The following is a 25,676-nucleotide window of genomic DNA, read 5'->3' as shown; positions in this document are numbered from 1 at the left end:
GTTTTTGCCATTGCCAACATTTTCCTACCATGTCCATAGATCAAACAGTAAAAAACGCAGCCAGGCCATTACTATGAGTGCCATGTTTGCTCTGCTCCAAATAAATAATTCTTTGTACTCCTTTTCAGCTCATCTGTCATGACTTATGATCCTCATGTTCATTTATGCCTTTCTTTCCTCTTCATTTCACTCACTAACTGAGGTTCAGACCATTTCAATTCCTCTACCATATATTCCACCTGTCAGGACTGAACAAAAAAAAAAAAGAAACAAAAAAGAGGAAATTGTGTGTGAAGCATTAGTCAACATCATTTTCTCTATCTTTGTTGCGTTGCTACCTTCTTCTCAATGAAAAGAGCTTTGTATCATTATACCTTATCGGGGCTCTGTTTTATGAAGAGTTATAATTGATTGTATAGTTGATTTCAATCATAAGTCTATGATAGCCTGTGTGTCAAGGAAATTTAAAATCGATTATATTTTTTGATAAAACGGGGCCCTGCTCACCTTTGCATTTCTATGCCATTACTGTATTTTGCAGGAGACTACACAAATTCTGTTCCTGATGTATATATCCTCTCACTCATGCAACTCACTATCATTTTTTTTCCAGGTTCGTAGATGCCCATATGCTTAAGATGGGAGGGGGGATCGGGGAAAATTGGGAAACGTTGACAGCAGTTTAAATGTCTAAAGTGCGGTTGAGTCATCATAGATGCACTTCCTCAAGAAAACCTGCATATTTGATGCAAGGACTGCATGCATAGCCATGTGATCAGTTGTGTGGTGGTGTACACATGCATATTAACCCGTTGAGGACGAGTCCCAAGTATACTCGGGCAAGAGTATACGGGAAATGCTTGTTGTAGCAAAATCAACCCATCCTCAATGGGTTAACCATGGAAGTTTATGGTCTATGCGAAGGTCACTTGAATCGACGATCATTCTGGCTCAATAGATCTGATACAGCTTTGTTCCATGCCACAGTTTGGTTTCAGATTAATACGATAAGATAATGGCAAGCTTCCAAGGTTATCTTAATCATGATGAATATATCAATTATTTGTAAGTCCAATCTTGTACGGTAAAATTTCTCACCTTGCATAAGTAGAATGTTTGCAAACATCTACCTTTCCATGGAAGGCATTGTTTTACTGCAAGGTCATTGCAAAATGGCAACCAACCCCTCCACTGTCGCAATTGAACAAGAAGTCACTAATTTGACTAGTTTCTGGTATGACCACAAACAGTTTTCTCACCCACCCCCCCCCAAAAAAAGATAACAACGACAACAACCCAACAACAAAAAGAAACAAAGGACAAGAAACTGCACTTTGTTATATCAGCATCTTAATCACAGTTTGATGTTCATTCACTTTGCTATCAAAGAAAACAGAGAGAAAAAAAAGGAGAAAACATGTCAAGAGAATGTGAACATGGCTAAGCATCTCTCACACAGCTCATACACATCACCTGCTTGCTTGCATACAGGGTGGCTAGGGGGGAGAGATAATTCACTGTACTTGTGCCCAGGCAGGCTGCCTCGTAGTCGGCGGTAATTTTCCCCCGGGGGGGGGGGGGGGGGGGGGGGCGAGTGTGCAAATATGGCATATAAGGTGGAGACAAGAAAAAATATAATGGAAGCACACAAGTGCTTGGATGTTCTGATTAGTAATAAGACATGTGTTCTCTCCCTTCCATTTCTTCTCTCTATCTTACCTTCTCGCTTTTCTATCTGTCTTTCTTCAACTCTTTTCCGTGGGGCTATACCATGTTACCATGTAGTAACACTGGGAAACCACCTAAAGCTATACCACGGCCCTGGTGGATATGCGTGCATTTCCACACACACCAGCACACTGCTATTTCACAACATCTCCACTACATATTTCTGCAAATCAAACAATCAAATTTACTGAATTCTGCCCTAACTATGTGTTTGGTCAACTATGTTTAAAATATTAAACAGGGGACAAAACACACACTATGATGTGAAATCTTGTGAAGTTGATTTATCAATCTTCAAACAAATAAAATAGCAGAGCAAAAGGCAAAATGCAACCAACTTACACGATACTGTGACAAGGAATGCTCACATTACTGTACGATCAGTAAAGTGATATGCACTCTCTCCAAGATCGAGAGTAAGATACGTTACATCCTACTGTGCAATAACAACTCGCAACATAAAAGTCAGGTTTGTGCCACTAAAGACTACATCGCCAGCGGAGCTATGTTCTCGACAGAGTGAAGGGACCAAACATAAACACAAGGGGCATATAAACAAGACGGATCACCTTCAGGTCGATTCCACCAGCTGTAACGGAGAAGGACAATGGTATCTATCCCTCGCTCGCAGAAACTCGACAAGTCGGCGTGCTTTATTCCAAAAATATTATCTCCTTTATTTCCAGATCGACTTCCGCTCGATGCAGTTGAACCCTCCAAGCACGATGGTGTAAGTGTGCACCAGACGCCACTCCAGGAATAGATATACTTCAAGTTCACCCACAAAAACAATGAGCCACAGACATACCAAGGTGGTGTATCAAAACCACGTTGGTATAAGCTCAGTGTCCTACTGGTTGGTTCTCTGCTTTCCTTCTCGCTTTTGCATCCATGCACACAGAATTCCAAGTGTCATCAGGCCGAGCAGGAAAGCCTCCACAAAAGCTCCCAAAATAGCATCTTCCCTCATCTCACAAAGTCTCTCTTTTTTCTTTTGGTATTTTTTTTTCTTTAAAAGGGGGGAGGGATCCTAATGAGTCTTGTTACACAAAGGAAGATTGCAGTTCTTCTATTCTCCTACATCAAACCAGATGAGATGTGGTGGAGAGAGGGAGAGAGATGGAGAGATGGATAGAATGGAGATGGAGAAAGAGAGAAAGAGAGATAGATGAAGAGATAGGAGAGAGACAAATACAGAGCTAAAAGAAATGCTGAGAAAGTTGATTTCCCGATGGTGTACAGAGCCCTTCTGCATGTGTTCGCCAGAGTGTTTTGTATGTCTGCATGTTTCTCTGTATGTGTGTGTGTATGTGTGTGTGCATGTGTGTGTGTAGTGTGTGTGTGTGTGTGTGTGTATGTGTTGTGTGTGTGTGTGTGTGTGTGTGTGCACGATGCAGCAAGCGAGAACTTATCCAGCAAAGCCACCTCACCCGATGTGCCCGGCGAGCGAGCGAAAGAACGAACAGGCGCAATAAACTGCCCACGAGATGCTTGTGTACGTTAGGCTCGCCGAGAGCTGGAGTGAGGCGACAGCATGCATGTAGGCTGTGATTGGTATCGGAAGCCTGGTGCTAGTTGCAGTTTCATACCCCTGTCAGCTACTGCCTTCTCTCCACAAGCTTGTTAGTGATTGGGTGAGATAGATCTCCATTTTTGCTGGTGTCCTTTTGTTTTTGAATACCAAGATGTGAATTTACATGAATAACATTAGCAAATTGAAATTCTGGTATCAACTATCATTGTTGAACTGTGGTTGGCATGATTAACAGATATTGATCAGATAATTGATCAGAATAGTATACATGGCAATCAGTATACTGCAACTTAATTGCCTATCCCATTATCTTATGGCAGTAGTGTCAATTTGCATTCAAAATATACCTCATCTCAACTTAATATGCATTCATTTACTACTCCCTAATTGCAATCATTTCTAGAAAAGAAATAAACATATCACAATTCCAGAAGTAGCGGCTCAACAGAACATCGACACACCAAGAAGGGATACGTAACAAAACAGCGGTCACACTAATGAGAGTGCAAAGAAATGAGACAAAAGCAGCTGGAGAGGGTCTGCAGGAGATAGACTACAGGATACCCTAGAAGAGAGTACACCACAGAGCTTCAATAGCCGCCTCTTCGATTCCTCTCGTGGGGGTGTACAGCACTGAAAAATAAGGAGTCAGCACCCCGAGACGCCGGTATAACGATGGCAATCCCGAAGCAAAGGACCTGTAACGCAGAGAGTTGCGTGGTTCACTGCTGGGTCAGTTTTCTCCACCTCCCAGGGCCAAAGGACACTTAGTGGAAGTGAATTAGTCGTCATTTCATCTGTCAATGATATTACTCCAATCAAGGGGATTGCAAATATTGTCATAATGTACCAAGTGGGGCGGATGATATACTAAGTGGGGCCGACGATACCGCACAAATTGCTTCCGTAAATTTAAAGAGAACAAAGGCTCCAATCAACTAAAATGGCAGTAAAAATGTCACACTTGATGCCTATAACATCAGCAGATTAATGATGACAGGTTTAAGTGAGGCTTCTCTAAAAAATGATCAAAACAATAGGGGGATCCTATCATAGCAACTTATTTCTCACCAAGTAGCACACTACCCTGTACAGCTTAATAATAGATAATGCCTCAGGCACAAAAAGTAAAGATAACAGAAAAGTGCACAAGAAAGTCACACGTTGCAATGGCTGACTGTTGTTGTTTTTTTTGCCATTAATTGCTATGACTTTAGTCATACTTCTTTATTTTTTTCACATAAACACTTCACACTGTCATTCAATTTCTCTCTCTCCCACATCCACACACACCTATCCACACACACACACACACACACACACACACACACACACACACACATACATACAACACATACAGTGTACATACACAAATATACTGAGGAGTGATGTACATATCGATGTTGAGAACTTTTTTTGTTTGAATAATCAACATCCTTATTGTCCCTGCCGAACGAGTTCGAGCAGGGGACTATGAAACGGGCTCCGTACGTGTGTGTGTCCGTGTGTCCGTCCGTGTGTCGTAGCGTCCGTCCGTCCGTGTGTGCGTCCGTGTGTGATCAAAATCTTCAATTTGCTACTTCTCTGTCATTTATGAGCCAATTTTGATTCTGTTTGCTTTATATGATAGCACTACATAGGGGCTTTGAAACTTCTACACAGAATTTCAGTCGTGACCTTTGACCTTGACCTTTGACCTATATTGTACATTTTGCTACAAAATGCTACTCCTTCGCCATTTCTAACCCGATTTCGATTCCGTTTGCTTTATGTGATGGCACGAGGTGAGGGCTTCAAAACTTCTACACAGAATTTTGACCTTTGACTTCTTTGACCTTTGACCTTGATTTTTGACCTGTATTGTACATTTTGCTACAAAACGCTACTCCTTCGCCATTTCTAACCCGATTTCAATTCCGTTTGCTTTATGTGATGGCACTAGGTGAGGGCTTCAAAACTTCTACACAGAATTTTGACCTTTGACTTCTTTGACCTTTGACCTTGATTTTTTTACCTATATTATACATTTTGCTACAAAATGCTACTCCTTCGCCATTTCTAACCCAATTTCGATTCCGTTTGCTTTATGTGATGGCACTAGGTGAGGGCTTCAACACTTCTACACAGAATTTTGACCTTTGACTTCTTTGACCTTTGACCTTGATTTTTTGACCTGTATTGTACATTTTGCTACAAAATGCTACTCCTTCGCCATTTCTAACCCGATTTCGATTCCGTTTGCTTTATGTGATGGCACTAGGTGAGGTCTTCAAAACTTCTACACAGAATTTTGACCTTTGACTTCTTTGACCTTTGACCTTGATTTTTTACCTATATTGTACATTGGCTACAAAATGCTACTCCTTCGCCATTTCTAACCGGATTTCGATTCCGTTTGCTTTATGTGATGGCACTAGGTGAGGGCTTCAAAACTTCTACACAGAATGTTGACCTTTGACTTCTTTGACCTTTGACCTTGATCTTTTGACCTATATAGTACATTTTGATACTAAATGCTACTTCCAGCGGGGACATATTTACGCACCGCGTAATTTCTACTTTTCCTTGTTTTTTTTTATGGTTGTAGTTGTGTGTGTGTACAGTATGTGCATGTGTGCTTGTGTGCGTGTTGCTGCTTTCTTAATATGGTACAACTTGAGATGTTTTATGTATCCAGACATTGAATCTAAACCCTGGGTTGACTGTTCATGAGCTTGCATCAATTCAACAAAATTCAGCGACCACAAATATACGTATATCCAGAACTGAGCAGGCATCACGCATGTACAGATATTCAATGCAAGCAACAAACTCGTCTGCACTCTGGTAGCCGGGTCTAATGTAACAGAATATATCTAACGAGCAAATATCATCCATTTTTCAAAGAGGAACTTTGCTGTAGTTGATTTTTTTTCCAGCGACCATCCAACACCAGCAGGACGGCAATGAAATGTTTGAAGAGAAACTCGCCCATCAAGCCCGTAATTATGGGGGATGAAATTAAATGGGTTTTTGAGGTACAGTATGAGGGGAAACAGCCAGCTAGGAATAGACGTGGGTAGCTATCTAATCATGACCACTTACATGTGTGTGAGCTGGGGTCATTAATTGGGGTCGTAAAGGGGAGCATATACATGGAGATGTCACCAATAGCACATTTCAGACATCCATATAAAGTACTTCAACATAGACATGCACACTTTAATGTTTTTGCATCGAGCAAAGGTTTGATATCAGATTATCAGCTGCTACACATGTATTTGTCCTGGGCTTTCGTGGGTGTGGGTGTGTGTTTGTGTGTGCATGTGTGTTTGTTTGTTTGTCTTTATTTTCATATTCCATGTTTTAGCAAATATACCATAAACATAACAAGAAATTGAATGAGTGGATTGTCGCATACAATAAGACAATTAAGACATGTGAAATATGAGGAATCTACATAGAGCCATTGCTTGTAAGGCATAGATTCCCAGATGCTGATTTCATTAACCCGTTGAGGATGAGTCCTGAGTATGCTCGAGCAGGTGTCTATGGGAAATGGGTGTTGTTGCAAAATCAGCCCACCCTAAACAGGTTAAGATGACTTCTTACATGAAATTTACAATGGAAAGGAATGAAAAATTATGAAGTAGGAACAAACAAACATCAGAGAATATAAGGGGAAATAAAGAAAACAAATGTGTGTGTCTTTATAAGCCCAGTAACTTTTAAAATGTTTTCTCAGAGGATATACTGTATGTTTACTGATTCTCAAGCTTATATTCCTATATATGCTTTAAAGGTATTAGCCCACATTTGTAAACCTGCAGCAATTGGTCTCATACTTAGCATGGAGTTTGGGTATGATTGCAGTAACACCTGTGCAAAATTTCGTTCCAATTAGTCCATTACTTTCATAAAAATAAATGAAAATGCACCGTATGCATGCGTATAACGCTCGCTAGCTCCGGTCCACGTACGTACTACATGCATGCGATACATGTGTAAGTTACATGTACGTAGCTAGCCCGCGCTCGTAATTCGATTTTGGGTCGGGTTGACCCGGTTTGAAAAATGATTTTCTCTCTTTTATCAAATGGTATAGACAAAGAGCAACAGGTGAGGTATGTTACTGTTATAACTTGTACTTGAAGTCATATTGGACCTGTTTTATGTAGTTTTGATTTTCGTGGGTTCGCAAATGTGGGCTAATACCTTTAAGAAGAAGAAACACTGTCATCCTTGTAAATGTCATTATTCATACACTGTAGCCTCTCTTGCACATTTTCATCAGTGTTTTGCATCTGTCTTAGTACCTCAAGCAATCAAAACTGCACTTATACAGCATAATTCTATAAAAAAAAAAGAAATAAAAGTTAAAAGAAATGAAACAAAAAACAGGAAAATGCCAAAATAGAATTGCCAGAGAAACTCTAAAATCTATTGCATTTTTTTTCTCCAAAAGAGCAAATGATGACATTTTGAGCTTGTGGCCATAAAATGCTGCTTGTCGCAATAAATCTTTCTGTCTGTTGATAAATACTTCACAGCTACCGGCAATACCTCTGACATTAGCTTCTTGCGAGCATAACAAGATATGAAAAAAAATACAAACAAGGAAACTTCCAGATGCATCACAGAAAACACACACACACACACACACACAAAGGTGGATGACTGTGCATTGCATATATACAGTGTGGTGACATATCACTCTGCAGTGTGTGTGTGTGTGTGTGTGTGTGTGTGTGTGTGTGTGTGTATGTATGTGTGTGTGGGGGGAGGGTTTAAATGGGAGTGCTGCTTGGCAGTGGGTTGAGAAGGAGGTATAACTAAGTGGGAATTTAATAATACATAAACAAAAACCACAACAATGGAAACAATCAGTTCTCGTTTTAAGGCTGGGAGGTTCATATCCTCCATAGATTTGGGTGAATGATGATGGATGGTATTCTTTCCACACCATATGTGAGGTGAATAAGGGACAATTTAATGCCACCCACATCCTTCTAGTATAAGAGTCATGGAATATTTGTTGTGTGTGTGTGGGGGGGGGGGGGAGGGAGGGTGAGCAGGAGGGGGTAGTGCTTATTGGTGGTTGGGTCAAGGGTCAACACTTCCTCCTTCCCCCCTCACCCCTTCGACAGGAAGGATCTCAGCGTGGAAGTCTCAAACTGCATGTTTTCGTGTTTTGTTTTGTTTTGTTTTGTTTTGTTTTGTTTTTTGGGTTCCCTTTTTATCCAAGAGTGCGCATGGGGGGGGGGGGGGGGGTTAAGCCCCTGATTGGGATGAGGGGTTGAAGAGTGACAGCTAAGAGAGATGGGGAACATCATGAAAACTCAAGTCACATCTCATCCAGACATGATTTACTGAGAATCGCCATCCTCTGAATGCTGATGAGTCAAGATCGCTGATGAATCATTTTATGACTTCGTAATCCCAATCCAGAAATGACGAGAAAAAAACTTTGAAACATGCCAAGAACTACTAATGCCTAGTGCCACAGTGTTTAACCCCCTACAGTAGCAGTATAAGTGAAGTCTTCTTAAAAAACAAGGAAACAACCTCAAAAAGTATTTGGCGGCTTCCCACCAGTATAAAAAGTAACAATTAAATTTCAAGAAATATTTCACCAGCGAAGTTTCCTTCATCACTGCATTCATATATACACAAACAAACACAAACAAACAAACAAACAAACAAACAAACAAAAACACACCCACACACATAAATATTAAATGCCTTACAAATATATCATACTTACAAAGTATCTGGCATATACATTGGCTAAATCCAAAGAGACAAAGTTCTTGTGCAATTCACAAATCAGGCTTGAAAAAAACTGCAGCGGCAGGTGTGATGGCAAATGTAGAATATTGGTATGTGCTGACAGATACTGGTTCCACAAAAAAAAATGTTAGAAGCCATGGCTTTAGCCCACAAGAGTGATGGTATTTGAACGACAGACAGTATTTCGCAGAAAGCAGTGATGTATAAAAAATCACAAAATCATTCATTACAAAACTGATGTAACTGTAAAGTACTCCACTGCATGTGAAGCACTGTGAAATCAATACTACATTCATATCTTATTCTGATGTCTAAATGTCATTTTATGATTTTCTGTCCTCTATTTCTCTCTCTCTATTGCCCTCCTGTCTCTTTGTATTTCAACTCTAGCATCCAGCCTCATTTAAATGTTTTCCATCTTAAGTCTGCTTTCGTATTTTTTACTCCTTTAGCAACCGAATATTCTGTACATAATGGCCTAGGATTCCCTAGAAGGTACAGCAATATTGCTTCCATTTCGACAACTTTCTAACTGATGTAAAGTAGCTCACTGCATGTCTATTTTTGTCTCCTATAAGTTTTTTTTTATTTGAAAGCCTATTAAGACTTTACCACGAGAATGGTGTGTCACAGAAGTAATTCTGACATACTTTTCTTGACCTTTAACCTCTTTCAAATTACAAAATCATATATTCTATATGAAAACAAAAAAAAGGTAAAGCATAAAACTATAAAAAGAAATAAGATGGATGGGCAGTTTTGGGCATTTTAGGGAGCAAGAAGACGAGCAGTTGTGGCAGTTTCAGTGACTAATGGGTTAATCAAAATCTGTGATTGATAATATATCTCTTACATGATGGTTAAAGACCAATGTAGGGTTATTCACGTGATACGTGCATTGCCCGAACCACTCTGTGACGTTCGCTCCAACCGGTATCAATTTCTTGGCGTATTGCCGCGGACGAAAAGTGCAGAGTGAAACTTGAGAAGCGCAGGCTTTAAGGAAGCCAGTGCACTGAGGAATGCGAAGCTGGAGTGTCTCAATAGCAATTGTTGATGGAATCTACACTGGAATGACTACACAGGAAATAAAAGAAAAAAAAAGAAAATGAAGAAGAGGGAAAAAAAAAAGAAAAGAAAGAGGAACATGCAGGGTAAGGATTCCTAATGTACTCGGATGATATTTGAGTAGATTTCATACCAGGGGAGTCGGGCAGGCCCTTGTGTGCGTGTGTATGTTTCCCACAAGGCAAACAGTGGGGGATGATAATGTCAATATCAGAAGAAATTTACACTGTCTGCTGTGATGTCGGAGTGCAAGGAATGAACGCTGCTGGCATCAAGATATGGGGAGGAAATGAGATCCGAAGTAAACAAGAGTTGATGACTGGTGATGTGGGGGGGGGGGGGTAGAGTTTGGTGGTTGCTTGAGAAGGGAAGGCATATAGAAAATGAACTTGGAATTAATGTCACAGTGCTTTAAACCACAACACAGCTGTGAGTGGATGCACTCTGAAGGTAATCAGTCATCACAAAAATCATAATTATTCTTACTGGCATTACTGTCCAATGTGGGATTATTGTCTAAAAATATGATTATGACTGTGTGTTCTACCTTAACCATGCCACATGCATTTTCATTTCATTTTTCATTTCCATTCTTTCTATTTTTATGAGGGGGGGGGGCATTACTTTTCAATCACCATAGGATATTTGTTATTGTAGGAATGTATGACGTCATTCATCCTATCCTATTTAGGAAAAGGGGAAAATCATATCTCCTTCCTCGGTATGAAAACACAGGGGAGCTTTCTTTATCAACACAATACTGTATTTGACAATGGAAAGAAAGAAATGAGTGCAGCATATGAAAGAGATCACTGTGATAATAATTGATAGGCAAGTGCCTGAAGTCTGCATTCTAATCTTGTGCTAATATCCTGCACTGATAAACAAGCCTCAGATCTGAGACATATAATATTGTGGCCAAAATACCTCGTGGCAATATGCTTGCAAATGCAACATGGATATCTGTTTTTTTTCTCCTCATCTTCTCTTGATTCGAACAAATCTGGCTTTGGCAATGCACAACTACTGTCATGGTCACTTGGACTAACACCATCCTGGAAGGGGGGGGGGGGGATCGGGAAACCTATGGCATGTCTTCTAAGGTTCGCAAGAACAGGACCGAGGACACACATGGTTGGGCCCAAAAATGCAGGACACTCTCAACGAAGGTCAGTCTCAGGCAGCTCTACTACTAATAGAGTTTTAGAACTATTGGGGGGGGGGGATGTGACTGATCCAGTAAATTGTCTGCGTCTGAAAGTGCTTCCGCAAACTGGATGAGGAATGGAGTAATAGCCAAAAGGGTTCTTCAAGCCTCGGAAATAGGGTTTCGATTGGAAACTTGGGGGGGGGGGGGGAGGGAAGGCCGGATTTGTGATGAAGAAAACAAGAAAAGAGACAGAGACAAAGGGAGATAGATAGATAGATAGATAGGCAGATAGGTAGATAGACTGAAAGAGAGAGAAATATAGAGAGGAAAGATATAAACAGAGAAGAGAGAGAGGCATATGGCAAGCTGGGGAAAGGGACTGCATACTGTACACAAGACGCAAGGACTACAGTGTGCTGCTGCCTGCTAGCACTGTGATAGATTATCCAATAATGGATGCAGCTAGCCAAGAGAGGAAACAGGTAGTCTGGGATAGGGCTAAATTGGCCAGGAGAAACAGATGGTGAAGAACACCAGCTATCGGAGAGGGAAGAAGGAAACACCAAGAATGGTGTCGGATTGTGATATATATGTCCACTATTAAAGGAAATCTATGGCGACTTCAGCTACGCAAAGTGTTGAGGATTTAACTCGTTGCTTGCCATGACTGCAACACTATGTTAGCTATTTTGAGTGTGTGTGTGTGTGTGTGTGTGTGTGTATGTGTGTGTGTTAAACACAATGGAAGAAAATACATTCAGTGTTTATTGCATTGCATGTGTGATGATATTGCCACTTGGCATGCAAGGTGTTCTGGGAAATTCAATTCAATTCAATTCAATTCAATTCAATGTCACTGTCTTTTTTTCTGGACATTTGTTTCAACAACATAGAACACAGTGCCCAGCACATACATGTACATTGAAGATGCAGGCCTACACCTGTATGTACAAGACGCAGGTATAACATAGATATGTAAGAAGAAAGAGGATGATCAGCAATATAATATAAATATCAATAGAAATACATAACATTAAGAGGAAGTATTGAGTTTACTGAGTCCAATTTGTGTCATGTGTGATGTGCATGCATACAGGTGAATATGTGTGTGTCAAAAGAGGTGAATTTATGTGAGTTCCACATTCTTTTGTACCTGTATGACCTTACGTTCAAGGAAATATTATTTAAACAAATCTATCCAATAAAAAGATCATATTGAAATTTTAATCCTCCTGTTATCATATCATTCCCTCAGGTGAACATCAGTGATGGATTCTGCTCCTTTCAGCAACATATCTTATGAGGAGGTTGCACTTGTGGAAAATACAATTCTATGTCACCCCCTCCCTCATTTTTTTTTCTTGTTGGTGGTGTTGATGTGTGTGTGTGTGTGTGTGGGGGGGTGGGAGGCTGGGGTTCTTCACTTTCAGTTTGGGTCATTTTACATTCAGGACATGTTGCTTTTCTGAGGTCAAGTAGTAGCCGAGAAGGATTGTTTGATCATGAATAGTAAATATTCAGAGCAAGAATAAAAAAACCTACATTTTAAGTGATGAGAACCCTGTTATTTCCAGAGGGCATATGAGTAATATTATGCTCCTACAGTGAGGCAGCACAGTATGAATGCAGGGATGACACACTCTATGCTGAGTATTATTCACTGAAATATGGCACACATTGTCCAAACACCGAAGTTACAAAAAATAAAGAATGCAGTGAGCAAGGCACTAATAACTTAATAATAATAACAATAATGATAATAATAATAATAATAATAACAATAAAAATAACAATAACAATAATAATAATAATAATAATAATAATAATAATAATAATAATAATAATGATAATGATAATAATAATAATAATAATAATGATAATAATATCAATAAACAACCCTTCACTGGGATTTATACAAACATTCTAGAAAAAGGAATGGTAAATGCATGATATGTCTTTGTACATAATGTTATTAAAAAATATTTTTAAAAAGCAAAAACAAAAGAAAGGTACAAGTGAATAGGTACATCTTCCTAAAATCTTTTTCATGGATATCAGCATATTATCTAAGACTGAAATGAGCATTGGCCCTTTCCACATCAGGGACTTTGGACAGTGTGTCTAGTGCTATGGGGCTCTCTGTTCCAGTCAGCACACAAAACATGCAGAGGGTTAAAAGTGTCTTTTATCTTATTATTCCTTTCAGTCATCAGATAGTCGAGGAGGAGGCAATGTGCGAACAGAGGTGTGAAATATGAGGTGGCTGGGGGGAGAAGCCTAATTGGTCATTCACTGAGAGTCGCTGTCACGTCCAGTGTGGGTCAAGTGCTGAATGTTGACCAGCGGTACTCCCAGGAGACATGGGCGAAATCATTTAACGGTCATTGGATTTGCAGAGGAGGGAGGGGAGGAGGAGGTAAAAGATGGGTCAGGAAATGCGGGATGTCATATCTAGCAGCCCAATTTGAGAATAGGAGTGATTATTCAAGTGTCGGAAGGGGGGGGGGAGGGAAATCGGGGAAGAGGGTTATAGTTGTACAGGATATACTGGCATTGCCAAAGTCTATACTCCTTTTGACTCATACCAGTTCATAGTACCACAGGTGTATTAGAGAAAAGCAATACTTGAAGCAGCACACATTGTTTAGAGCCAAGTTATCAATTCTGTTTCCAATCCAACCAGAAAAGATTTGTTCACTTTCCCCTCGAAATTACTCAGTGATACATTTGTTTTCAAGGTGGAAATAAGTGAATTCAATTATGTGATATGACACAAAATTCATGTCATCTGATTACATACCAAAAAAAAAAAAAGAGAGAAAAGATCAGGATGAATGTAATCAGCTTTGACTTTGATGTAAATTTTATCTGCATTGTCATGTTGCATTATCAAGAATAGCATCAGGATACTAGGGCATTCACTACATGCAGAAAGATAGAGAAAGAGAGAAAAAAACAAACAACATAATCTAGTGGCCGAGATTCAAGGGGTTAAGTGCCATCTACACCTGGTCTCAATTCACTTGGGAATTAACAACCTGGGTGCCCATATGCAAATTTGATATTGACCCATATATTATGCAGGCACTTCTCCCGAATTCACATCTCCAAAACCTGGACACGCTGAACCCCCCCCCCCCCCCCCCCCCCCCCAAGCAGGCACTGTAATGACAAATACTTCAAACAACTCACTCTTTTCTGGTATTCTCTGATGGCAGAAAGGAGATACTGGCACAAATTAAACAAAAATATATAATACGACGTGGACATCACACAAAATCATCCACATTCATGGCATCCAGCGCTTTGAATTCCACATAACCATGGACGTCAACCTTGTAAACGGCACTGCAGTATTCTGACAGCTGGAAAGGTATATTTTGGAAAAAAAAATGGTATATTCCTTGAAACCTGCAGTAGTTAACCCGTTCCGTACAGGAACCTGGTGGCCTGTGTATTAACTCTATGAGGATTTTAGAATTCCGGATGGAATGGGTTAAGGCAAAAAGGTGCAAAATACTGCAAAAAAACTAACAGTTTTGGCACCTCTGCATAACACAAATCAAGTGCCAAAGACTTGCATCTATAGGTTCTGTTTGAAATGCATAAAATTTTTCTGTGGGGGTTAAACGAACAGAAAAAAAAAAATCACCAGGTTCCTCTGATAGGGAATTGTCATCTCTTCCACCCTCACTTAATCTTACAGGAAAATTGGACTTGAGATGAGATTAGCATTTAAAGTGCCAACTTTCAACTCTTGCCACCCACATTAGGACAGAGAATGAATGCAAAATATTTGTGACCCGCTACAACAAAAGGATCCTAAAGCCGCTGACGGACGAGCTAAGCATGGACCAGACAAATGCTATTTTCAGGCCTTCCCTTTGATCATTTAGCTTCGAAATTTTGGCAGATGATAGAAGATACATTAGACTACAAAATTATATGTTAAAAACAGAAATCCGAACGTTTTGACAGATTTTGGTGATCTGACTTCAAACTCGATTTTCTTGGCTCACCCGTCAGCGACTTAAGGATCCTTTTGTTGTAGCGGGTCACATTTGCTAATGAATCTTTAATTTTATAATGGTTTAGGGCATTTTGAGAGAAAGTTATATGTACTGATTTGTACTTCCAGTCATATCATAATGCATCGCTTTATGTTATGATGAATCTACCACATGATATACATTTGAATACATGTTGATTCATAAATTTGAATGCACATGGTGCTGCACTTATGTTTAGGGAAAACATACTGTGTGTCATGGATGAGTGTAACCATTCTTCTAAGAGAATCTGTTGGGGGCAGCATCTAGGAAATTTGGAGCAGACAGAGTGAATCAATAAAATGAGGGAATTAAACAAAATATGTCTGATTGCATAAACTTTGGTTGAGTGTAGCACTGATAAAAAAAAGTATGTTTACGTAATATATCTACTGAAATTCAATGTAACAAAATTTCTTTCTTTTTTTTTCTGAAGGTACATTTCAAGGCAACAACAAACATGGGCAATAGATAATGGTATTGGTAATAGAGTAATATGAAACATGAAGTACATGGTGTCATGACATAAGGTAATAATAGCTGGTATCAGCCGACATGGGAATGAGTATCAAAAAGATGGAAAAATAAAAGGATGAAGGAATAGGAGACAAATGCCAGGAATGGAAACAAACAGAGAGGGGAATATGGACTTTTTTGTGTTGTCTTATAAGGTTGGTTGAATTTGACTCCATTGACTGATGCATGGTAGAGCTCGCAAACACACGAGTGGGGATGAATAAATCATGAGAAACTACGTCAGGTCACCCTTCCTGGTCAGTGGCCTTTGCCTACCATTGTACCAGTACTTTGGGTGCATCCACACCATCCCCAGATATCACAACAAGCAACTCTTCCAAGCTGCAGTCATGTTACTGCAGCAAGTGTATCCACACAAGTAACCATCGGTAAAGGAAGACCTGCATTTATTCCACTTTATAAAGTCATCCAAATTGTTAAGAATAGTCATGTTCCTGATATGTCCTGGTTATTGGTTTGGTTTAGCTTGTGTGATTGTAAAGCTCAAGTTCACTGATTAAAGATCACACCCTAAATCGTTATGAAGTCAGCTGTGATTACGCAGACACAGACACATTAAACTTATCCACAATCATGCTGAGCAGCTCTCAAAACAGGAATATTTATCCAAAGATATTCTCCCATTTGAATCCAAAGTCTAAATTTCTCATATTTTCCAATTCCAAATGTGACTGCGACAAGCATTTTTTTTTTTTTTTTTTTGGGGGGGAGGAGGTAAAAATCTCAACGACAAATCTAGAAAGGGTAGAGCATCGATGCGAGAGCTGAATAATGACATGGGTGAAGAAGCAGGGAGGATGGTGCAGGTATGGCGAAGAGTGAGGGTGTGAGAAAAAAGGTGGAAACTTTGGAAATCCGTGTGAAAAAAGAAGAAAACGTTCATGGTGAGGAACCACCTGATCTCCTGGATGAAACTTGCAGGGATGAAATCTTATCTGCTTGGGTCAACTGAATCCATGAGAGATGCTGCTTGTTCTTGCAGTGATTCCTTAACAACCCCCCCCCCCCCCCCATCCTAAAGTCTATCGAGGTTTATATGGATCTATAGCTTTAAGTACAAGGAAATTTGAGAGTTTTGAGAGAGATCAGTTGTGAAATTTTGAGGTCAATTTATTGGCGTCAAAAATATGCTAAAACTGTGAAATAAGATCGCTGTGATGTGATCGTGCAAATCTTCTCAGATTGTCTTGCCATCTCATGCTGCCCCTGGATCACAATATCACAGGAAAACTCCTCTTGCGTCCAGTCTGAGCAAAGCTTGCTTGAATTGCTCATGATGTAGCACTTTCCACTTCAGAAGAAATCAAAAGAGGAAGACATAACTGCAGAGACTTGCAATCTACATGTTGCCTGTCCTCTAATACTTTCAATGCATTCTGCATGATTTTAGCTATTCTTTTTGATCTTCATTCAACTTTATTTTTGGCAAAGGTGGGTTACTTAAAAAAAATCAATTGACCTTTAACCTTTTAATCTGTTAATCTAATTTGGCCGATTTTGTTCGCAAAAAAAAAAATGTCCAGAGTAAACAGAGGAAAGGTTTAGAAAAACACCATGTTAAGATCTTTATTAGATATCACAATGACAACTATTATTTTCTTTCTTTGAGTAAAGTCACTGACCTTTAGATAAAATTCATATCTTATTTTTTAGTCACAAATCTAATACTCAGCTCAGCTTTACTCTCTCCAGCATATCTCTGAGCAGATATATGATATCTCCAGATATTGCTTTAGCAAGATCATGGACATTTTCGAGGAATGAACAATTTGGAAACATGGTGCCTGTAGCAACTTTCTCTTGGCAGAGAAAGACATGGAAAAAGAAAATCAATCCCACAAGAGTAGGGGGCGATCAATACCTCCACACCATCATGTCGCTACCCTGGATGAGTGCAAATCATGCATTTTTTTTTTTTAAAGGAATGTCGCATACACCTGGATCGACATCACCATGCCGGTAAAAGTGCTGGAGTAATATCTTGGCATTATCAGTTTGAGTGGATACGTACATGAATTTCACATCCATACAGTTCATAATTCAGCAACAGGACTATCAATTTTGCCGTTCAAATCTTGCTCAAGAAGTGGATTGCAGATACATGTATATATTGGAGAGCCTCACAATCATAAACTACCACTGATGCGATGTTGGCAGCATTACAATTGCTCATTTGCAAGACAGCACTTGATTTCTTCAGTTCTCCTTGCCAAAATTAAGAGTCGATCAAATCCAGTTTAAAAAAGGTTGCGTGTTTGTTCTCATTCCCTTTTCCCCAGTAACGCACTTGCTACATAATATTTCTCTACATCTACACAAAAGCATTTTCCCCACAATGCCAGCGTTTTGCAGCTCATTACTGAATTGCCACTGTGTATTGCAAAAGTGCCAGATACTTGTAAACATGATGTAAGTGCCATCACAGTAGAAAATACTGTTCTAATATAATAACAATTATTTGAGCACTGATGGCCTTAACCCCATCACAATACTCAGGTTGATCCTCACAAGCAGTCATTTGTACAACTAGTTTGAGGATTTCAAATGGAACAAGTAAATGTATGAACTGCACACATTTCTTTTTAAAGAGAGAGAGAAAAAGAAAAAAAAGAAGAGAAAATAAAAATTACATTGGTTAGTCTGCTTTATGCCTAAAATGAAACAAAGTAAAAACCTAATGCATTTTGGAAGAAATGTACAGCAAACAGTAAATGCTCCCTTTCTACTTGAGTACCCCGTAATAACCACATGTCTCTGCAAGATCTGTGCATGCTATATTGAGATGCACAAACCCATCCCTTGTTTACCCTTGCCAAATTGGAACACATCCACGCAGAGAAGCGCAGAGGCTTGCGCTCACGGAGGCATTAAAATGCACATTTGTGCAGCTCCGTTGGCGACAGGGCACTGCAGAAATAGAATTAGGGATTATTCACCCCACCACCGTAACAAGATTGGGTCTTTGGCTTTCGGGGGATTATCACAGATGGATATCATCACGTAGCTCTGCTGCCCTCTCTAGTTGAAATGCAGGACAACACTCATGGCAGACCTACTCTTGTACATGCAGCCAAACAAAATTGCTTGACTCTTTGGATTCCCGTAAAAATCAAAACCAATGACATGATCAGGGTCACCGTGCTAAGAGGAAATGCTTTAACAGGTTCTACTCTCAGTAAATGACAGACTTCTTAACATGATTCCTCCTTCAAATATACACTAGTATACGGGAAGTCAAAAGTCAAGTACAAAATGTACACAGACTTGTATATACCTGTTCATGATGAGTGAATGAATGAATGCAGTAAATAGAAAATAATAATAATCAGAGCTGTTCATCACTTTCATGTTTTGAGATTACAAAAAAAAAAAAATCCCCTTTCCAGATTGTGTGACATATTGCAATGTGTCTTGTGTTCATCTGTTCCAAATTCCCCATTTGCTGAAATGAGGGAGTTATAATCAATGAGAAAAGAGGATTTTCATGCATCGTTGATGAATAATGTGGCAAATAGCTCCTTCAATAGCTAGATGCAAAATACAACATGACTGAGACAGACAGATAGACAGACAGACAGAGACACAACAAAACAGACAGGCACATCTTTCCTCACCTTCCTTCATCACTAAGGTCCATGGATTTGGAGAGGTACTCCCTCACGGCTGCCATCCCATCTCGGACACGGAAGGACATCCCGATGCGACGGGCATAGAGCGTGCCTCCACCCTCACTCATGTACCCGCTTCCGATGTCCCCAAGCCCGGCCGTCCGGTGAAGAATGTCCCCATCGCTGACGTACCCACTAGCGATGTCCTCGCTCACGTAGTCATTGCAGTCGTCCATGAGGTTCTGGTCGGTGAACTGCAGGTCATTGAGGTGCGACCTGTTGGAGAAGGTCCGCCTCATGGAGTTGGAGTAGACCTTGCTCAGAAGAGGACCGTAGCGCTGATCGCTTCTGCTGGTCACACCTCCACTGCTGTCGATGGTCGAATCAGTGGGGATGGACACCCGCTACGGTCGACATGTTGGTCAGCTTAGAGGCTGACCCCAGTGACCCTCTCCTCGTCAGATTAGATGACCGCTGTGGATGCTGAGATTCGGGGGACCTGCGCACTTCGTGGGCAGGCTGCTTTAATTGCGTAGTGATGCTGTCCCCGAATGTGGTCTCCTTCGTCGGCGTGTCAGAGGCGGTCGGGTGGTCACCTGTGAGTTCATTACTGTCACATCGTAGTCATTTGTGGTTGGAACATCAGGGATGGCTTTCATGGGTCGCTGCTGCTTTGGAGTGCCAAAGGTTGTCACTGCTTTATCATTTTTGTAGACGGTTGTGCAGAACTCTTCATCAACCTTCGGCTGGTAAATGACGCTGTTCTCGGAGGACTGACTCGTGTTGGAAGATATGCTGATCTGACTGTGAATGGGCGTACTGTTCACTGAATCGGTGTCATTTGATGCACTCATACTGGTTTCACTGCAGTCCTTAGATGGCGGTCGACTGCCGGTGTAGTTAAACGGTGCCACTGTGGCAGTGTTCGCTGGCGAGCGATTATGACTCGGTGATGTCGTGAGGGAATTTCTGCCACCTGACGGAGTCTTCACCAAAGGTGACTTACTGCTAGACTCAGATGCACAAGCCTCCTTATCTGGCACCACCAGAGGTTCTGGCTGGGGCTTTGGTGGCACCGGGCTATAGGCACCACCCCTTGTGTATGTTATCTTTTCCTCGCCTTCCTTGTCGCTGCCCTGAGGTAGTTGCTCGCTCTTTCGAAACGCATAAGTTCCGGGAGCCTTTAGCCCCGATTTTGGGATACCACCCCGGTTTAGGAATGCTACGAGAGCTCGGTATCTGGGAAGCACTTCCGGGGATATTGTGCTGCTGACTGGCCACCGTCTGCACTGGCTTAACTTTACTCGTGCTCTGTTTACTCGACGGCGCTTTCAGCCCACTTGGCTTGGCACCGTCCAAGTCTCGTGACCCGCCCCTGACATTAAGTTCCAAGTCTGAATCATGAAGGGGCAATTTGGATTTCAGTTTGCTCTCCAGCACTGGTAACTTTGACCCCTCATCACTCAATTCTCCGTTCATCATGCCTGATTGCACATACTCCTTGTGGTCCAATTTTGGAGAAGTCCTTCCCTTCGCTCCACCAAATGCCCTCCCTATCGTCTTCTGTGCAACCGCTTTCAATGCATTTTTAGGGCTGCTCGAGCCAAGAGTTAGTCCGGGTGAGACAAGACCATTTGAATTGGATCTCTCTACCGGGATCCTGGTGTCCATGGATGTGTCCACCTCAATCGGTTTCATCACAGTTTTTTTCTCGAGCTTCATCTCTGGCAAGGGTCTTTGGGTCCCTGGCCATTGTCTTCTTTGCTGGAGCCTGCCTGCTCGCCGAGGTGTCTCTCTTTGGGGGAACAGGCTTAGCTATTGCAGACTTTCCTGCTCCCCCTGGCTTCCCCTTTGATGCCACCTTCCTTCGCTTTCTCAGGCTCCTTCTCCTTGGTGGTTGGTGGCGGAGCCTTGCCATCCTTTCCAAAGATCTTCAACTTTGTGAGCATGGAGCCCTTCCCGTTGGGAGGCATCTTTGTCCCGGCCTTGTCTCCAGCACCACCTGCACCGCCAGACGGCTTCCCCATCCCACCCTGGTGGGGTGCAGCACCCTTGGGGGTGGGGATGCCCTTCTGAGCAGGGGCGGAGCTGGAACGGGGTTTGGCCTTCTCCAGCTTGGAGGAGGCTGGGTTTGCCCCCTTGGCGGCTGCTGCCAGCGCCGGGGAAGGGCTGCGTGTCATGGCAGAGCGTGAGCTGCCCCCGCCTGATGATCCAGGTGGCTTGAGATTTGAGGATGAGGTAGATGGGATGCCAGAGGAACTGTGGTGGACCTGAGATGATGATTGTGGAGCGGACTTTTTGGATCCTGATATTGCACCTAGAAATGGAGAATGAAAGAATGTTGTATCTATGATGAGTAAAGACAGAATTATGTTTCAATAATGTTACATATCGTACAACTGCACAATTATGTAATCATCATGTCATCTTTGACTCCAAAAATCAGGATAAAGTGTCTTTGAAAAGCTGTAAAACCTGAAATTTTTGGCTTACATGAAACTTTCACAAAATTCGTGAGGAGCCAAGATTCACGAAAGTAAAATGCACACAAAAGTTTTTGTCCACTCACTGCATTGAAGGCCAGTCACCAATTTACAAAAGTTTCATGCCAATAAAAAAGGCCACCGGTTCCAATTTCACATTGCAAATATTTCTGGTTTTACAAAAAAGACTTGTACAAGCTTTCTATTGCATCACAGCTTCCAACATGCAACCAATTCAATATTTTTGAAATACAGGCTTGTATCAACTTTTGTACCCTCAGTATCATGTGGGCTTGCAAAACTTATACATAATCAGAGCCCTGTGATTTCATTTTCCTCATTTTGATAAGACGACAGTAAGGAGGAATGCTAACATTATATGCATTATAATTTTTGCCATCATGTACCGTAAGAACCTGGTGTTGGGGAAGGGCCGCGGCTCCTTTCACTCCCCGAAGTACTGCCTGCATTGCGTTGTCCCGGCCCAGTTGGCTTCGGCAGCCCGCCCCCACCGCGGGTGTTTGGGGTGGGTATCCTCGAGCCCATGTCGGAGGCCGAACTTCTGGCACTGCTGGACCCTGTGAGGAGATGTGTGTGTGTGTAGGGCAGGAGTGGAGTAAGAAGAAAGGGGGAGGGGATGCAGTGGGTGGGAGAAGGGGGTAGGGAAGGGAATTGGGGAAGGGTAAGTAAAAGAGTGGGTGGAGAGGGGTGGTATCATGTTGGGTTTGAGACAGTTGTGGTAGAGGTTTACATGGTATAACAAAAGAGTTAAAGAGACAGAGGAGTGGACGTAAAGGAACAAGAATGTGGGGAGGAAATAAGGAACAAAATGAATTTTTTTTTGGTGTCTTTTGACATTTACAGGTTCTGAAACAGATGGATAAATTCAGATAGATGGCAGAAAGCAGAAAATCCTGTTCAGCTATTATAGCTTTCTCTTATCCTTCTCTGATCCCTCACTTATTCTACCTCATCCATCCCAAAAAAGAATGAATAAATAATAATAATCCTTCCACTCAAAGACAGAAGCTAATTAGGCATTGTGTCCACAAGAGAATTTCTACACAATGACAGTAACATAACATCTCTGTTTGTCTTCATAATAAGTTTTGTGATATCATAATACTCCATGTCCTCATGAGGAAACAAGATGTTTTCACTGCTGGCAATGAGATCCTCTCTAATACTCCCCCCCCCCCCCATCCATCTATCAGCCCTGGCAGATTAGTAACATCGACATAAACATTGTGAACATTCTTTGCATCATTGACAGCCATGTAACTATGTTTTTGTTGTTGTTGTTGTATTTTTTAAAGTAATTCATATTCGAGAGGTTACTGACTCCGCTGCTATGGATGGACCCTAAATTAAAGTGGAGTGGGTAGATGGTAGGGTGACTCAGGCCTTTCATACCCTCCCCCCTTTCCCCCCGCCAGCCACCCGGACATTACCCCTGATACGGAAACTCTTCACATTCTGCTCCCAGATTGGATTGGATTGATACTCAAATTAATATATCATATCTGATTCATCTCGTACATCTTTTTTTTTTTGCTGTTGTTTCTGTCGCTGTTCTGGTGACCGAAGCAAAATATTTTGCAATGACGCACCATTTCTGATATATTGGCAGTGACGGCATATATGACAAAGCTTTTCAATGTGGGCTAATACTTGCTATGCATGAGATACTCAGGCAGCGACATGATTCATATGCTGTATACAAGTTACAGGCGCTTTTTACAAACGAGGTACATATTGTATGAAGGAAGCTTTTGGGTGCCTTGATGAGAGTAGTATGCAAGCGATCAAGACTATGCTGCAGAAGTGTGGACTGACAGTTCATAATGGGCAAGCTTTCTTGATAAACATTTGTTTACTGCCATTCAAGAAAAAAAAATCCACCATTTCAGTACGGGACACAAACTAGGGCAAAATGCACTACCATATATGTGGGCACATTAAAAAATAGAATTGTAAAAATCACTGTTTACATTGATGTGTCTTCTCTTTGGAAGATGATTTTAGTTACCTTTTGTGCTAGGTCCCAAGTTAGCAGTAGCTTTACACGGAAGCAGGATACAAAGGTGTTAGTCATGTTTTGCATGATACAAACATACGTACATACATACCCAAATTATGTTTCTTTGAAACAAATATTGTAACAGTCAAACACAGCAATCCATGCTTCTAAATGTATTTCTACAGTTATCACTACTACAATTGTAAGTGTAGCATTGTTTGAATGTTAACACTAAATTGAAGAAAATTCACAGCACCAATTTATCTAAAAGATTTTTAGACTAAAAGCCCAAATATTAAAAACTATCACTGCAACCCATGCAACATTTATGTCTGAGAGAAAAAAACGGTAAGGTAAAGCCACCTTTCCAAGATTTGTTTGAAGTCTTTTGTGTGATTTTAAGATCATTCAATATTGTATAAATATCATGGTAAATGAAAATACAAATCTATTTTACACATAATATATGGCATTGTATTAACATTGGTCACACAATTCAGGAGAGAGCATCTGTAATGATGTAAAATTATACTATTTTAATGCAAATATTATCTATTAGACTTTGGGGCAAAATTCTTGAAAACTTAATTTTACCTTCCATTAACTTATAATCTCCATCTTACTTCTTGCATATGGTTAAACAGAAATAGTTGTACTATCTGTGTCAGATGCATCAAACCCTTTCTTCTTTTCACAATGCAATTATCGATACTTGATATCAAATATCTTACATATTTGATGAAATTTGTTTTATAGTCTCTATTATTGCTTATGAGCAAAAGGATAATAAACAGAAGAGAAGAAAAAGAAAGAAAAACCAGAGCATCACTTCTTCAGGTGATGCTTTATATCAGCAATTACAAAAAAAAAAAAACCTTCAAAAGGAAGAAAACCAAGAAAGGGACTGACTTCCTTCAATTATGATTAGGACTAATTTAAAACCCAAAGCAGCTTCTGTAGATTCTAATGCTCAACACAGCAAATCTACATGCAACTAGCCAGAAGTGATGCAAAAAAGGTCAAAGGTCATATGCAGCATTACAAATGGTTAATGCCCGCGTGTTGCAACAGCAGAGAACGAAATAGACCCAAACACAGATCAAGAGCACAAGGAAAAGAATATAGACGTAAAACTGTGATTCTATTTCAGGAGGAATATATATGTATAAATAGATCTATGTTCAACTCGACATCAAAATGAAATAATAGTGTGAGAATAAATCGTATATGCACTCGGGTTAAATATCATCTTTTTGAGTGTGTGTCTAATGCTTGGTTTGATCATCTTGAAATTTACCTTTCCTACGTGCAAGGGCTGCTGATGGTGGGTGAAAAGGAATGAGAAGTTGATGAAAATCATGTTCTTTTCAACAGAATGGATCACTGTTTCTTTCTACTCAGTCTGCTTCTCCAACACATTGAAACTTTTGCTGAGGTACGTTCCAGCATATCATCAAATACGGCGATAACAAAAGAAGGGACGATGCAATGTCTAAATGCATTCGCATAGTTTCTCTTTTGTGTTACAGACTTTCTTCCCTACTTAGTTTCGAGTACCTGCAGAAAAGTTCTAAAATGGATTAAAAAAAAGAATGTTTGTATTATCATGATCATTTGACTAGAATCACCTCTTACTAGAGGCAAGTATAAAATGACTTGACATGAAATACCATAAATGAAGCAGCAAGTGTTAACATTGGAAAGTCATTACCACAGCACTTCCCCTACAG

At 40.6% G+C, this 25,676-nt stretch overlaps 1 pseudogene; it reads right to left on the bottom strand.

The window, feature by feature from the left end:
- Window positions 1-25,676, bottom strand: part of LOC139744113 (neuron navigator 2-like) — a 367,146-nt pseudogene that overhangs the window by 235,580 nt on the left and 105,890 nt on the right.

This window comes from Diadema antillarum, unplaced genomic scaffold (assembly GCF_040938485.1).
Source record: "Diadema antillarum isolate AM-2024a unplaced genomic scaffold, OU_Dant_1.0 seq00001137_RagTag, whole genome shotgun sequence".
NCBI classification, from domain to species: domain Eukaryota; kingdom Metazoa; phylum Echinodermata; class Echinoidea; order Diadematoida; family Diadematidae; genus Diadema; species Diadema antillarum.
This window is presented reverse-complemented; position numbering and strand designations above follow the sequence as displayed.